Here is a 14,731-nt window from a genome sequence, read left to right as displayed (position 1 = left end):
CATTCGCGCTCTCTTTCCGATAGTTGAGGGCCACCGTCGTCTTCTGGAAGCCATTACGAGCCGAATCAAATGCCTCGCTACCAGTTTGATTTGTAGTTGGAGGGCAACCCCTTAAACGTTGCTACGAGGCTGAAACCTCAGCAGTGAGTGATTGTTTCAATGGAAATGGGCCATGAAAGCCACTATATAACTTTGTTGTCATGCTCAATTAGGAATCCCACAAGCGACTGCAGGGTACCTGGCTATAACACAGCTTCACAATAAAACCAAATGCTTCTGCCCCTTTTTCCCTTGGAGCAACAAGCGGGAGCCATGACTCAGGAAGGCCGGACGCGCGGCCCTGAGCACAGACCCTGTGTCAACATGATATGTGCTGGCTGTGACCGTGGGGCGGCCGCATGCTCCAACACATGAGCGGCTTTTGTGGGGAGGTATAACCGAGGCAGACACAGTGTTGACATCTCCAGCTGTCTCCGGGGCTGGAAGAAAGCGCCGACACCCGCAGCGGCCCGGCGCAGACACCAGCCGGGCGCGGAGCCAGAGAAAACGTCTTTCACCTCCTCCATCAACGCCGCCGTGAGGCCTCCTTCGCCGTCGCACCGCTCCGCGTCGCCTTTCTGCTCAAAAGGCAGTTGGAACCTCTTTACTTTGCATTACCTCCATAATATTCGCAGCTCGCCCAGGTTCCCTCTGCTTCAGCCGGGGTCCCCCCCCCCCGCTTCCCCTCGTTCCTCCTCCTCCCACTTGCAAATCCTTTCCAGTGACACAACGTTGGTTTTCTGCCAACTTTTCTTCCCTCTCTGTGGCACAGTAGCTCTTGACTTTAGTGATGACTTCATACCGCCTCTCTTGGCTGGGGTGGCGGTCAACTCGAGCGGAGAATGAGGACTCTTGAGAGTCGCAAGTGCTGTCTGCTGCGAGTAGCAGCAGGAGACGCAAGAGTCGGAAAATATTATCAGACATCTAGTATTTTTGAATGTATGGCCTGTTTTTTTCACTTGACGATGGGGAGATGTAGATGATGCAGAAGAGCAGTGATGTCATGGGCTTATTAGAAAGTACTCTACTTCTGATTGAATCATGTATAACGTAAACCTTTTAACGACCAAAGAAGAAGAACAATAATTCTATTATCTATCAATCATACGATTGTCAAGCTTCCAGAGTTTCCTGGAGTTGCAGAACTACTTGCAGTTGCTGGCGTGTGGTTTTCTTTCACTGGGTCGTTCACGGCGGCGACGCTAATCCCTGTCAAGTTCAACTTTGGTGAACTTTGACATGAGAACTGGCTCCAGGGACCAACAGCAAACTGTAATGACTCCGCTGACCTTTGAAGGAACCAAAACACAGGAGGATGCAACTCGCTAGCACTCCTAGCGCATTGTTTATAGCCCTCGTTTTATGAAGTATGAACTCACAGAAGGTCTTAAATAATGTGTGCCTGTTTACAGTTACTGCACCACTAAGGTTTGAGGCTGCAGCATTAAGTCACTCACAGGACTTGTACAAGAGTGTGAGCTTTTAATTCTCCCGAACATTTCCAAAATTGGACGAGTTGCACTTTGAAGACAGACTGAGCGGGTTACGGCATTATTCAAACTTAATATGTCAATCATTTCAGCCATGAGCAGTTTGTGGGAGAACGTCTGTGACCACATGATATCGGCCCGTGTGCATGTACGTTCCGATTTAGAAACGGCATCACTGTGTTCAGCACATATGAGGCGTTCAAGGACATCAGGTTGGCCCTTGTGCCCTTACAATGATAAAAACAGAATAACCAGAAACTCAGTGGATGTTCATCATCAGGAACACATCAGGTCAGAGTGGTGTTTGGCTCATTTCAAAGCTTTAATTGCAAATACATGAAGGTGGAACGTTACAGACTGGCATGTACATGGCCTCTAATGCTGCCTGGTAGCCTCTAATCTGAATTTAACCATATTTAACTAAACATGTGGATTGCTTAGCTTGGACTGGGGCCGGCCATCGACTCAGGACGAATTAAAGACATGTCACTTGGTTAAAAACTGCCAGCGCAGGAGCAGCAGCGCTGACGTACGCGTCCTGTAGCGAGGCTGCGCCGGCTTTGACGAGGGCTCGAGAAGGGTGCGGAAAGGCGAAGGAATGCCTTCAGATTTAATTTGGAGCAAAAGTGCTGATGTGGTGGTAAACGAACACAGACGCAAAGCTGGAGAAAAGAGCGAAATAATGATCACAGCCCTGACGTGGTTCACAGGCAGATTCTTGTGGCTGCCCAGCAGCTTTATAGAAGCAGTTCCCAGTTTCGGCTCCTTTCGCCCGAATGTTTTCCTATCGCCGCTCTTACACTTGCGTTTTACGAGGCTCATATTCTGTGGCTCGTGGTGGCGTTTAATGCCTTAACTTGGGCTAATGTCGAAGAAACTACTAGACTCAAGTTGTTTAGGAGTCTAAGTGCCGCGCGTTAGTTTTAATCTTCCCACTCTTGAGGTGATGATGATGATGATAAATCCTCCAACATGCTCTATTAGCAGAGTAAGAATCCGGTTGCTCCACTGAGTTTTATAACTCACAGTCCAAACAGTGCAGGGGTTAGGACTGGGGAAAGTCAATACCTCATTGGCTATCGAAAACATTTCACAAGCTTTTGACCTGCTTGGCTTTTGTTCGAATGAGGGGGACAATTCTTTGCTTTAAGCCGCTTAATGACAGGATCTCTGGGCCGGGGGCCAGCAGTTATGACTGATGGAGAGGGTTGTCTCCTCAGCTGCCCCTGTACCCACTGAGAGAACAAACTAAATATATAGAGGCCAAAAATAGAACATTGCTTCTCACCCTCCTTTGATTTATTACCGCGCCGGGTCCAAAGAGAAGCTTATTCATGGGAGACACAGCAACAGCACCTTTCCTCAACTGTTCCTGCGTGTTGGCAGGAGGTTTCTTCTGCACATGGAGGTCATTGTAAGACTCACGGCTCTGAAACTGAATAAGACCAAGAGCAAACAGTGCCAGAAGCCAACAGAGCTGGTGGCGTTTGTTTTGAAGGCTGTCTCCTCCCTACTTATGCAGTCTCCTTCTCTGGGTTTGTGTTCTTTGGAGCCAAGTCCGCCCAGATGTTTCTCTTTGAGCCACTGAAACTGATAGCTCACGACGCAGTGTCGTTTTTCACCGCCGTATCTCAGCACCCGCATAATGCCTCATTTCTGCGCGCGGAATCAATACGTGTTTTAGAGTTAATATTCCCGGGGAATCGTTCCTTCGGCCGCCTTCGGTGCCTGAAAGCGATCCTTCACAAGCGGAGCCTGTGTGGGAGGATTTGGCTGTGAGTGGGGAAAATGCGAATCAAGAGATCAATATGATTTTGAATCAAACAACATAATAGTAATTCCTGCTGTCTGCAGCAAACTCAACACTGAACTCGTGTGGGGGAGGTTCTTTTTTTATGTCTGTTCTCATTTTGCCTCTGTCTTTAGCATCGGCTCCTGAACAAGGAGCCATATGGAGTAAAGGCTTCAGCGCGAGGTCCAAGGCTCGACCTTGTTTATTAAACGTGAACGCACAAAGTTACAGTGTGAACCACAAAAAGGCAGCGCTGGCGCTGAGCGGAAGAGCACATATTGCCTGATGAAATGCTTTTATTTGGTTTCCTCTCCACAACTTCCCACTCCCACTGTTCAGTGGCCCCTGTGGTATGTTTGTATCTTTTCAACACTATAGATTTATAGAAGCCTCAGCGCTGTAAATCATCATGAAATCAAGCGTCCGCATGATCTACCGCTACGGCCAAAAATACCTAAGTTTTTCCAGGAAACTCTGTTCTCCAGCGTTAAATCAAGACGCTTGTCGGATCAGAACGGAGTTCAAAGCCGCGGTCGCCACAACAATACGGAGCGCCGAAGGTCCCGACAGATGCTGCGCCGCTTTGGAGCAAGAAATGACAGCGGCACGACCTGTATCAACATTATGAGGACCTTTGTGCATAGTTTGTATAGCTTTCTAAAAATAAATGACATGATATCCTTTAAACAAAGTCACACACGTGTGCTGCAGATCACGGTTCCTTCTTCCATCATTCATAAAACAAAACTATGACATAGACTCAAATAACCTCAGGACGTAATTAAATGTCGTAGTCCTTGTCTGTGATAATGACGTCTTATGAATAAAAAAGGTAAAGATAACGTAATAAATCAACAAGTTATTTGCTTGCATTCATTTAGAGCTCGCCCCTAAATGACCTGACCCAGAGAATCAGAAGAACCCAATTGTAGCAGGATCAAATAAAAAACTATCGCTCCAAATGATCCTTGTGTTGTTTCTTTGCATTCTTCTGCAACTTTAAATTTAGCCCCGCTCCCTAATCCCTGGCATTGTTCCGTTAGTTGGGAGCAATGCTACACATGCTCCATAGCTCCATAGCGCTCGGGCCCCGTGTGGACCGGGTCCGGCCCAGTCCAAGTTCACCCCCGCGTGTCATCCGCCAGACACAGCCATGACTCACTGTACAACTGGAATCAAGGGGGGCCGCAGTGTCGGGTGTCTCATGTGCTCAAGAATAACCAATCAATGTCAAGAAAACAAAGTGAAGCGCTATTTAGCTCAGTGCGACTGGACACATGAGCTGTGTATGTGTAGAGTTGTGTTTTCTGGCTTAAACGAGCTTAGTGGAGAAATGTGCCAAGGCCCTTGAGATCTATTATTACTGTACAACTGTAATGGATGATTTGCACACCTGAAAATACTTAGCTTTACTTTAAATATGAAGAATGATTCACTATGAACAATAGCGTTTAATAAAACGTTTTTCATTCATTTCTAAATATAAATGTGAAGCCGCCAGGGTCGACACCAAAGGCTGCGCTGCAGACAGATCTTTTAAGAGCGGGCACGTCCACTCCGCCCTAAAACAATAAAGGGTTAAATTACATTTGTTTTCACACATGCTAATCTCTGCTTGTAAAACTTACACAATCTCAAGGAGCTGTGCTCATACAAAAATTCCTCAGCGGGCTCGTCGAGTGAATTAATGAAGTCTGTAATGGGTTATCAAAGAGGGGAACTGGATATGTGTGGTGGGGAACCCCACCTGTTTATGGACACACACACACACACACACACACACACACACACACACACACACACACACACACACACACACACACACACACACACACACACACGTCCAGACAAAGGAATTGCAGGTGGGCTTCAAGCACTCCCCCCAGCGCCAAACAACAGGTGGATAGACGTTTTTTATGACGTCTGACCTCTGCATGTGTACTGTTCAAGGCGAGCAACATGAGCCCCCAGAATTTCCTGCTAGAAACGAAGACAGACAGAACAGTATACCTGCTGTTGTTCATGTGTTCATATCAGTGTGATTTAAGTTTTTTATAAAGGCCCGGCCCATTTGCTGGTGTTGCTCCTGGTTCTGATATGTAGCAGAACCAGCGAACGAAGACCCGATGGATTAAGATATTACTTAACATTAATGCGCATGAAAAAGGCCTCGCTGCTCGTCCTGGTTGTGACTCTCCGACTTGTTTTCCATTCATTTCTTCAGACGTTCTGATAAAAATCCTGTTTTTTAAGCAGTTGGTTCATCGAGACGCTGTTTGCTGCACCCGCCGGCCGCTCTGGCCGTTTGCCACGAACACACACTGTTCATAGTCAGCGAATGGCTTCGCTGAGCAGCCGAAGTGCAGCTAACGCCCGAAACCACTTGGAAAACAGCACCAAATTTCCACTCCACACTCACTGGGAACATCCCAGTGCACGTATCCGCACACGCGCGCGCTTCCTCAGTCATTAGGCCTGAAGCGACTGCTAATCTGCAGAATATCAAGGACTTATTTGCACTACTTGTAATGTCAGACCTCCGCCTACCGTGGCGGTTTTGGTGTCACAGGAAACGGATCCATGTTGCTCAGCGCTCAGAACTTACGCCTTGAATCTGCTCCTTCTTCAGTGTCATCGGGGCGGCACGGTCTCACCGACGCGTGGAATCAGCAGGAAATTTGAAATGGAGATTATGTGGGGGGGGGGGGGGGGACCAAACGTGTTCTTTATTCAGCGCCGTGGCCGAGTGGAGGGAATCTCTACAGCGCTGATGCAAATGGGAGGAACCTACAAATACTGGTCCGTGGGAGAAACACTCACAGCTGTCATTAAAAAGACTGTAAGTTTGATACCAACGATGCGACAGCCTGAGCGAGTGTTCATTGAGTTACTTTGCAGAGTTTAAACTTATTAATTACCACAACTACCGCATTGGGCGAGTCGTTTCTCACACAATTATACCCAGCCGGCCTCCTGAGTAACATATGATTAGAGCGAAGGTCATCAGACGCTGTAGTCTTTCCCAACCACACTTTCCATGGGTCGGGCGCCCCCGCCGCGCTGTTCTTTCCATCCCACTGGACTGTGAACTATGCACTAATACTTTGGGCTCATCATATTATGTCCTTTAAATTAATCTATATACAGTCCGTCCTAAAGCACTGTACATAAGTGCTAATCGTTTTTAGCACACGAGGGCCAGCGTGGAGCGAGATCAAAGTTAAGCTGGACCGTCGCTGGAATGTGTTACCCTCTGGGCTATTTTTAGGTTCTCCTTGCTAACTATCTGCCTTTGGACTTGATTGGAGATTAGCACTGTTTTCATTCTGGCACTGAGTAAACATCCTTCCATTTATTTTTGAAGCTCTGAATCCTCCCACCGCGGCTAATTGGACGGGCACCTGCTATTTCTGTGAGGCTACGGTGAGCGCTATTCTAAAGAGAGACAGGCTTGTGTCACACGCCGATCCCATCGTGTGTGTGTGTGTGTGTGTGTGTGTGTGTGTGTGTGTGTGTGTGTGTGTGTGTGTGTGTGTGTGTGTGTGTGTGTGTGTGTGTGTGTGTTGTGGAGGGGTGTCAAGAGTTATGTTTATGTGGGTGATGATGTGAGTGTATTTGGTGCGTGTATGTACGTGCTAAACATATGGGTGTGTATTTGTGTATATCAGAGGAACCGAGACTGCTACAAGTGAGTGTTGAAATATGACAACATATATAGTGTCCTCACGTGTGGCATCCCTTTGGTGGTGGGAACAGTTGTTGATGATTAATTTCCCAGGTCATTATGTACGTTGGAATCATAACAATGTATAAAAGAAACGATGACATGCTTCTAAGCAGTTTTTGTTGCCTCAGCTGTCAGATGCAGCTTTGATGTGACGTCGCTGTCTGGGTCCAGTAGAGAACCAGTAAAGCTCTGGCCCAGAACCAAGCAGTTACCTGTACCCCCCCCCCCCACACACACACACATGTGACGGGGCGACGTGAGCGGTTCTGTTACCAGCACAGACCTGACAGCTGCTCCGCTTCAGGCCCGAGGAGGTTGCGATCAAAACGCCCTCCATCCCACCGCTCGCCCAGTCGACTTGGCCCCGAGACCCCCGCTCAGACCTGCAGACAGCTGGACCTCGGTTCCGGTTTCACCGTCACTTCCATCAGTGCCACCACAGCCTTCTGAGCGTTTGCTTGTCTGTTGTCCGTCTTTAAGCGCGTAGGCGCCTTTTCTTTTCTCACAGTGGGCAAATATTATATTAATACAAATTCCACAACAATATGAAGACTATAAAAGCAAATATACCAGAGATCAGAAAGTCCAGGACTGAAGTCCTCCTCCTCTGGCTCTTCCCCTTTTTCAGTACTGTTGATTTCTTTTAACTGCCCCCCTCCTTCTGCCCCCGTCTTTCTCCTTTCTCCTCAGCCTCTTTGCGCCAGCTGTGGTCTGCACAAAAACTGATTTTCAGAGTGTTAACCACCATGTTCTTCCTGCCAACGGCAGGATTTCATTTGCAGAGCACAGGGGGCCAATATCTAGGGTAATTCCCAGGGTTTAGTGGCACTGATCTCTTCCCAGCTCACCTTGGGGAGAAAAATTAAAGCGGCGATGAGGCCTCACCCGGCCCAGAGCGGTGCTCACCCCTCGCTGGCTCACTCACGACACCTGTGCGCCTCACACACAAACTGAAAGATGCCAGACACAATATGCTCAGTGTTATGATTTAGTTGGATGTGGCGTAAGATGGCGTCCGCTGTCTACCTGCGCTGCTCTCGTCATCCGTTCCTACAGTACGTTTCACCCAGCAGCAAATTAAAGTCATTTTTAGCATCCGGATGAACCCCGTTTCCTGTGAACGTGACATCTGCAGAAATCCTAGTGTAATTTCAAATTCGCGCTGACAGAATTCCATCAGGAGGACGGACGGGAACATTAGCAGATGAAATGTCAGAAGATTGTCTCACTGTTCAATCAAAGCGGGGACGTGTGCCGTTAAATGGAATAGAAAATTGGTTGCAGGGGTTAGTTAGCAGCGTAATGAACAGAAAGAAGAAGATTCCTGCTGATTTTACGGTCGGCGCTGCGTTCAAGGACACCGCTCATCGCGCGGCGGGTAATGTGGGAGCAATTAAAGGCAAAGTCTTGTTTACCGTGTGCTCAGGCTCAGCACATAAATAGGCACAAGGAGCACAGAGGCTTCGCAGCAGCCTTCATTCACTTCCAGCCCTTTGCAATGTGTCTTCCTACCTAAGATAGTAGTAGAAATATCAATAATCTCCTGACAGTTAACGCAACATTTTTTCAACTCTTTGAAAGCACATGCAGCCACACGCAGTTTATTCCATCTCGCTGGGAGTGGGGGGTCCCGGAAAACAATTTATTTCTGCACGTCGGGGGGGACTTGTGGATTTAAGTGAAACCAAATGAGCGGGTGTCTCCTTGATTAAACGCGTATGCTATTGTTTCCTTAAAAAGAGCCCCCACCCCCTACCACCGCCCCCCCTCCGTTCCGCGCGCCATCTTCGGCACCTAACGCGGCTTCGGGCTCGGCGTTCCAACGCGCCGCAATGTGTTTCCAGTTGGCGGGAGATGTGAAGCCTCGCAACGATGCACCAGGAGGAAAACATAAACAAATGTTTGCCACCAAGCACGTTCAAATCCGCCCCCCCCCCCCGTCCCACCGCCGCCCGCCCACCCCCGCTCTGCAAAGCCACAGCCTCACATGTGACACATTACCGAGCAGGCTGAAGACATGTTTTTGGAATTAAACTATTACAAGCCCTCCAAACAAGATAAATTTCCTAATTGGCTCTTTTCACAACATTTACTTATTGGTTCTCTTTTTTTCGGCTTCGTCTCTGGGATGTTGGTGCTGCTGGTCGCTGGGTGTCAGATGGAGGTGTCCCGCGGAGGTGAAGCCCGGTGGAGAATCGCGGCGGCGTTGACGTACGAAGCAAAACAAACAGGCCGACTTCTAAGCCTTGGCAGCCTGCTGACGGCTCCCTCGCTTTCTCAGCTTTCCTCCAAGAGGCCTTTTAAGCCTTTTAGTCGCTTTTTTTTCCTCCTCTGCTTTTGGGGCGTGTTGCATTAAACCCCAAAGGGAGGAACTGGGGAACAGACAGAAAAGGAGCGAAGCGCAGTGTGAAACGGGGCCAACGGCTCCTCGGCTACTATTTCCAATGAGCTGCAGGTCGTGTGAGACGCAGTACGCGCACGGTGCCGCCGCTAATGACGCACATTCGATCCGCTCGAAATGCCCAATTCCTGCTCAACCTGGAGCCGCTGCACACCGCAATTTAACAGCGCCTCACTTTCGCTGTCAAGTTGAGCAAACACAGACGTCACGACTATCAGAGGAGTCGTACTTCTCCCTCCCTGCCGTCGAGGTGCCGCCGCTGCCGCGACGCAGAAACCCAATCTATTGTTTGATGTGCGCAGGCAGATTATCTTCCAAAGATGCCAAATGCGTTGTGTAAACAAGCCCCATTTTAACCTTCCACCAAGTGTGACTTAATAAAGATGAAAACATGAGGTGTCCATTTCTCCCCTCGCTGGGGAGGGGAGGCTGGGGAGAATGAGAACCACATGCGTAAATACACCCCAGTGCTGCAAGTGAAGTGTGCGCATGAGAGGAGAAACAGTAATCAGATTGGTTTCCCGTGACAAACAATAACATTTATTTTAAAGCAGCGGCATTTTTTCTCAGGCGCAGGCGGTAGCTCCCATGCTAATCAGAGCCAGACCGGCCCCGGCTCCAGGGCTCCAGGGCTCCAGGACCTGCGCGGGGATGCTGCTACCTAGCAGGACCAGCGAGAGGTCACATTAGCGCCCGCGGAGGCCAGGCAGCGCTGCTGTGTGGCAAAAGCCTGGGTTTAGAGGAGGAACGCCTCCATAGAATGAGCCTGGAGGGCTCCTGTGATGCAAGCTGTGATTGTGGAAGGAGCCGCAACATCTTATTGAAGTATTCAGAAAACATTTGCAATTTTGAGTTCTTGTCTGATTATCTTGTGTGACTTTCTAGTCAGTTTGAGTTGCAGTGAATGCATAGTTACTTCAAATGCTAATGTATGGGACATAAATAAATACAGTAGAATAAAACTAATGACATTACAGCCTCTAATCAGTCAGGTAGTTCTAATCCTATTCATCTTATCACAGCTTATTGATGGTGAGCTCTATTTCATCATTTTTAGTTTGCATTAATCTAAAAAACGCCTTGAACCCATTGGGAGCAAACACCCCCTTCAGATTCGTCTTTAATTATTTAATGTGGAAGCTTATCTGTTTCCCTCCATTTTCATAATGACTGATAGCTTCGGTGCCCCGTGTAGCTCAGCTTAACTGTGATCAGGCGGAGGCCTGTGGGGGCTCCCAGCACGCTTACAGTCCCTTAACAGATGAACATGCCGGTGATGATGGATCACACGGTTTTCATCACAAACTCATAGGAGCGTCTGCTCGCTTCAACTTAAGGGCTTTTGACCTAAGAGCTGCCCCCTGTTGGGGCGATTTTAGTCGGACAAATTTCCCGTCCTACAGGGTCTCGCTCGCTGGGAGGGGAGCGGCTGCAGGACTCATCTGCCTCTTATTACACTCCCAAATTGAGTGCGTCCACAGTGGATGTGTTAATGGACAGAAATGCGGCGCGGGGACACGGCGTGCTCCTGCAGCCTGGTTCGCAGCAGATTCCACTTTCTTTCATCTCTGCTATTATTGAATGGCTGGTGTTCGGCTACTTGGCAGAAGGTTGAAACGCACATCCCTCTGTTATTTATTTACTCATGCATGTGGGCACTTTCCTCAGAGACAACTTAGGAGCTTCAGAAATGTGCAGCGTTTCCCCGCTTGGACGTTTGTGGCCTCCTGATGTGACCTAGAATTACACACCAGATGCTAATGTTTACTCCGGTAGATACCAAAGCCACAAGCCAGCTGCTGTCCGGCATGAGCAGAACCTTCGCAGCATTACAGAGCAGGCATTCGACGAGACGAGGATCGGCGCAACCCTCGAACGTCCTGCGACAGCTAATAAAAGGTCAAATTCACACTGTCGGGCCGCTTTTCGCCAGAAAAACACACAAATTGTATATTGTAAAAAAAAAAAAAAAAAAAAAAAAAAAAAAAGAATACAGTAATTTAACTAAGAAGTCCCATTGTGAATAACCTGAGGAGCTCATGAGAGCATTAGCGTCACACGTACTGTAGCGGGTGAGGGTTTCCATGTGTGCAGGGTCTCATGGCAACAGCACCAGTTGCTGGACACTGTAGCCCGGCATTGGGAGCGCCTTGCCGAGCCCACAATAGACGACGCATGACTGCACCGCTCAAATATAGACGTGCAGACAGAAGATCTGCGCCGATGCTCCCAGTAGGTGACGATGGCCCTCACAGCAAACGCTGTGATCACGAGCGCTTTGTTAGGAGCATTAATAACTTCCCATGTGCGCACCATCACTAAAAGAGCTTAGTTTCCAAACGGAGTACGTTGAAAGGAGTGTCTGAACTGTTAGATTCTACAGGCTGCCAATAAAAACTTCCATTACACAAACTGAAAACCTTCATTTGTATATTATATCATATGAATGAAATTTCACGAGCAAACAACTTCAAATCACATGACTGGGGACAAAATGTAAATATTATCACCTACTTTAAGTCCCACTAGTTTATTTTATAGTAAATATTGGGACATGAGGTGATTAAAGTGTCTGGAACCTGGATGACGCTGCTTCTTTGCTTGCGTGGATTCATAGAAACGTCCAACTACTTTGCTAAACAACGCTCATCCGTCTGACGCCGACTTCGTAGCTTTCTAGCAAACCTCGCTCACAGGACGGGGGACTCGTCCCTCTTCCCAGAACATATTCCATTTCAGTTTGTTGGCTTGTGTACAGCTGGTTTCACTTAACAGTATGCTACATGCTACATTTAACAAAAGTTAATACTAGTGTTGTGGTTCCTCTGCAATGTTCTCTCCATGAATCAATAGAGCATAATAAATATGGCATCCACTTCAGGCGGCTTTAGTCATACACCACCCACCGAGCGGTGCAATAGCAGACCACATATCACACCGAGCACTGACTCACTGAGTCCTCTCCTGCAGCAGACACTGCCCTGTCCGAAGACAACCGGCTTCCTAAGAATCCATCAGCGCTGGGCCGCTGAAGTGGCCCAGTTGAAGCCCGTTGGGTAACAGCGCATGACGGGTACAGGGGGTTCACGGCCACTTCCCACTCCTCACCAGCAGCTGCGTCACAACGCCCCACGCTTTGCCATTAACAGACAATCGCGCACACAAACGTGCGCATGTTCAGACGACGGAGTGAAAAATTGAGAAGGGAGAAAGGATTAAAACCAGCTTGGAGTGCAAATTGAATTAGCCCTTTCGGGTAAGAAATGAAATGTCATCCTCGCCCATGCAGGCAGAAATGCAAAACATGTGAATGTGAAGAGCATCGCTTTTTTTTTTTTCTACGCTGACATTTTTTTCTGTTCTAAGATGTGTCAGGCATAAATCATCGCACGGAGGATGAGAACCAGCCGCCTGCAGCTCCTCGAGTCACTCGGGGACCAGCAGGCTGTATGGTGAGTGGGCCAGCTGTTTTCACATAGTGTGTCACAGCTTTAACCCTGCTTGGACTAATTACCTCCTGCGGCACCGTGGCTCCCAAAAAAAAAAGAGAAAGACGGTTCACATGATGATTTCAGGATTTGGAAATGATTAATGTGAACCATGTTTATTATAAAAACTCCAAAGTGTTAAAGGTTTATCCGTCTAAACACTTATTAATTAGTATTAACATGAACTGATTATTTTATCGGTGGGAGGAGGCGAAACGCGGGGTCACCAGCTCAGCACGCGGACGTCCGCTTGGACCGATACTCCACTAATGGATCTGAAACTCCAGCTCAGAGTGTTTCAGTGGGCCGGAGCACAAAATGATTGGGTTTCGCTGAGGCCGGAGTTATTCTGACGCTATTTTCGCAGACATCCAATCTCGACCTGCTTGAGAACTTTTTACTGCCATAAAGTTATGTGCTGCTCCCTGGTGCTGGGTTAGTAGTGGATGTGCAGTGGAAGGTAGTCATGCTGTTTGTCTGCTCCTCCTGCAGCCACGATGTTGATCATCACACCAGAAACTGGCTCCAGCTTTTTTGTCTCCAAACGTTGGTTTTGGGGAGAACACACAGACTCAGCCATGACAGCGCGATCATATAACAAACATCTGTGTTTTATGGACTTGTTGATGCAGCTCAAATATATGCAGAGGAATCTGTTATTACTGTAATTTAGTGTTTTCATTTGGGCTTTTCTCCCTTTTAGCCGCTGCAAAACAATGCGCTGATTGCTTTATTAACGTGTACATCGACGCCCAGGTTGTGTGTCTGCAGCCGTTTGCTGGATCGTCTCCATTTTGTTTAGAGGGATAATTTGGCTGTAAATCTTCTGTGGCGGTTGAGAACATTTCGCGACGCAGCGAGGTGCCATTAAAGCGTAGAAGAAGATTATGAACCTCCAACTGCTACAGAATCCAGTTGAGGAAGAGCGACGGCTCCATTTATCTACCGCCGCTTTCAGCTCGAGTCGTCTGAGCTTCAGCCTAAATGCTCCATGCATCTTATGTGGCGCTTTTTATGTTGTAAATCATTCTCTGAGCAGTTTCCAAATGAAATGTGTATTCAAATAATCTGCAACATCAGGAAATCTAAAGTGTGACTATTAATTTGAAATTTGTTTCAGTAAATTCTTATAAATACATTTTAGTCAACTCTTGATCCTGTAAGAATCTAGACATTTAACCTTGTATAATTACAGTTGTTGTGGTGGTATAGGTTGCTGTTATTAATAGTCAGCAGCCATTTTGTCATTTATTTGTTTCATCACATGACGAACGTAGTAACTACTGTCCGTCATGTGATGCACATGGTTAAGGTTAGGAAGAGTCTGTGGTCCAGTTGAATAAGTATAAGACTAAGTAATGAGCTAAAACCACTGTTTTTACCCAAAGAGCTTCTGTTGCCTTCTGTCTAACTTAAAAAAAACAGGCAGTTTGGATGTGAAACTTAAAGTCGTGATGTTTTTATGACACCAAGAAACAAAAAGGTGCATCAATGGGCTCTTTACTGTTCAGCACACACTGATGGAAGTTAATGCCACTAAGTGGAAGCCACTTACTGTACTGTCACCTCCCTAAATCTGTATCCAGGGCCGGCTCAGTGCGTGTGGGAGGTATCTCACTACAGATATAACGCACATGCTACACGGTGATGATGGCTCTGAAACTAGGTTATCCATCACCGGCCGTCCTCGGCCCACGGGCCCCCGGCCAAGACCACATCCATTATCAGCTTGTGGGGATACAACAGGGAAAATGAAAGGGCTTTTTCTCAACAGGAGTCTACATTAAAAACGTA

At 47.7% G+C, this 14,731-nt stretch overlaps 1 protein-coding gene and 1 long non-coding RNA gene across 2 annotated transcripts in view; one reads left to right on the top strand and one right to left on the bottom strand.

Annotated features, from left to right (window-relative positions):
* Positions 1–14,731, bottom strand: part of pitx2 (paired-like homeodomain 2) — a 40,969-nt gene that overhangs the window by 23,927 nt on the left and 2,311 nt on the right. The gene's annotated exons all lie outside the window — the stretch shown is intronic.
* The window catches only part of LOC129604753 (uncharacterized), a 36,670-nt gene continuing 34,356 nt past the window's right edge, over positions 12,418–14,731 (top strand). The window contains exons 1-2 of the long non-coding RNA XR_008695935.1: positions 12,418–12,705; positions 12,816–12,901. This is a non-coding gene — a long non-coding RNA (uncharacterized LOC129604753). The remainder of the gene's footprint in view (positions 12,706–12,815; positions 12,902–14,731) is intronic.

The sequence above is a fragment of the Betta splendens genome, chromosome 10 (genome assembly GCF_900634795.4).
Source record: "Betta splendens chromosome 10, fBetSpl5.4, whole genome shotgun sequence".
In the NCBI taxonomy this organism is placed as follows: domain Eukaryota; kingdom Metazoa; phylum Chordata; class Actinopteri; order Anabantiformes; family Osphronemidae; genus Betta; species Betta splendens.
Note: the sequence above shows the minus strand (reverse complement) of the source record. Positions and strands in the feature narration are given on the sequence as shown.